Here is a 2399-nt window from a genome sequence, read left to right as displayed (position 1 = left end):
TGAATTGTGAGAGTAACTAATTTGGGAGCGATGTCTTTTAAATGCTGCAGAGTGGAAGAGCATGTTTTGGTGGATGCAGGACCCATAGAGATTATTCCCAAGAGAACAGCCAGCCCCGTGAACTGGGTAAATGCCACTCGAAGAGCTGCTTGCCCTGAGAAGAGGAACTGCTCAGTTTCACCTGTCAATAGCAGGTGAAGCACCTCAGATGAAGCAGCTGGTATGCTTTGTATGCAAGCCATGGGGACTGGCTGTATGATGACAGGAATATTAAACTTACTTTTTGGCTTTTTATTTTGGGGCTTTTTTTTGTTACTTAAAGGCCTTTAAGGGTTAATGAGTGCCTGTCCACTTCCATTTGTCTGGACTAGAACATTTAATTGACTGTAAGTCTTCTGACTCTAAGTCCCTCGGCCATAGGGTTCCCACTGAGAGACAGGATGGACCTAGGGCACATAGCCATAAGACCCCGGCAACAATATGGGACAAAATAAAAGTCTGGCCACAGATGCTGCCTCTGGCATGTAGCAACAAAAAGGAGGAAAACTAAAATTAGAGTCCTAAGTCCCCCTTCTGAATAACTGGACCCACTTTTGGCCAAGGAGATGCCAATTGCCAAAAGACAAATTTTACCTGGAAAAAAATCTTGCTCTTTGCCCTTCTGAGGATTTGAGAATCCCCCGTAAGTTGGTTGGACTTAGTCCCTTTGAAATGTGTGCGGACCATTTCTCCAGCTTCCCTGTCACTTGAGGGCTGTTTCTATTCTGAAACAGAAGCTAGACCATATATAAAACAATGAGGAAACATACCAACTAGTCTCTTAGAGTTTTCTTCCAACAGGCTCCAGTTCCCTATAGAAGTGCCTCTCCACTCTTTGAAACTGCAGACCATGTCCAAGACCTGGAAATTCCACCAGGGTAAAGACTAGCTGCAACCACAATGGCACAATGGGTGAGCTCTTTTGAGGCCGTGCTGACCACTCACTCATCTGTCATGTTAGCTGGTGTCAAGCCATGGATTCATCATACTCAGGTAAAACTAGTGCCTCTAGGATCCTTCCAGGGAAACAGTTATGGTTTTCTGAAACCTTAGATAGCCTTAATATTCAAAACCCAGCCAAAGGCTGTAGATGCAAAATCATAAAGGGAACATGCAATTTTCAGGTTGCTATTGCTCTCCAAAAAAAGACATATCTTTTTGCATGCAGGATGTAATGAATCAGGAAGACCTTTGGTAGGTTCAGGATTGTTCACTTGGACTCCCCAGGGGATCCACTCTATATTCTCTGGTATTTTAAAATTAGATTTATCTACATTATTAATCATCTTAGTTTTTAAAACCATTAATAAAAGTACTCAGATCCTGGTGCTCCAACAAGCCAGATGCCAACCAGATACTCGTGAGTACTTTCAATTGCAGGTGTAATGTTTTCATTCCTCATGATTATTCCACAATGACCCTCCTTAGCATGAAGCAGCTAGAAGGATCAATGACCAGGTTGTCTGTCTTCGAAACTTAGAGTTTTTCCACTATGATTGAGGGACTGATAAATAGAAAGAGGGGACTGAGGCCGGCCTTGGTGGCTCATGCCGTAATCCCAGCACTTTGGAAAGCTGAGGCGGGTGGATCAGCTGATGTCAGGAGTTCAAGACCAGCCTGGCCAACATGGCGAAACCCTATCTCTACTAAAAAACACAAAAATTAGCAGGGCGCAGTGCCAGGTGCCTGTAATCCCAGCTACTTGGGAGGCTGAGGCAGGAGAAGTGCTTGAACCCCAGAGGTGGAGGTTGCAGTGAGCCAAGATTGCACCACTGCACTCCAGCATGGGAGACAGAGCAAGACTCCATCTCAAAAAAAAAGAAAAAAGAAAGAGGGGACTCAAATTGTCCAAACTGGCCCTCTCTTGAAAAGTGTTAAAACTTGAAACTTACATTTTTCTTATTTGAGTTTCTTCCTCAGGAACTGACCCTCAGGCGAGGAACAGAAACACTGGATCACCACATCCAGACTGATCTCCCAACTTTCTGGCTGATGTCACGTGAATAAAAAGCCTTCTTCCTGGCAGTACTCATTGTCTCAGTGATGGGATTTCTGTGCGGCAAGCAACAAGGCTTAGACCCATGTTACCTGGCACTCTGGTAACATTGCTGTCCAGTTTTACAAGTGAGGAGGCTGAGGCTCAAATACGTTGCATACCAGGCCCAGTGCCAGAGCCAGCATTCACACAAGGGTCTGTCTGTCTTCAAAACTTAGAGTTTTTCCACTAAACTGGGCATTTCCCTGGGTTTTGAACCCCGTCTCTGCTACCTATTCACCTTACTGTTAACAGGATTTATATTTTTCACTGGAGACATACTCTTTCTTCATGGCGTGTGATCCTGGTGGGACAGTCAGGGTAC

The sequence above is a fragment of the Sapajus apella genome, unplaced genomic scaffold, assembly GCF_009761245.1.
Source record: "Sapajus apella isolate SASKATOON/1434 unplaced genomic scaffold, GSC_monkey_1.0 scaffold1, whole genome shotgun sequence".
Classification (NCBI taxonomy): Eukaryota; Metazoa; Chordata; class Mammalia; order Primates; family Cebidae; genus Sapajus; species Sapajus apella.
This window is presented reverse-complemented; position numbering follows the sequence as displayed.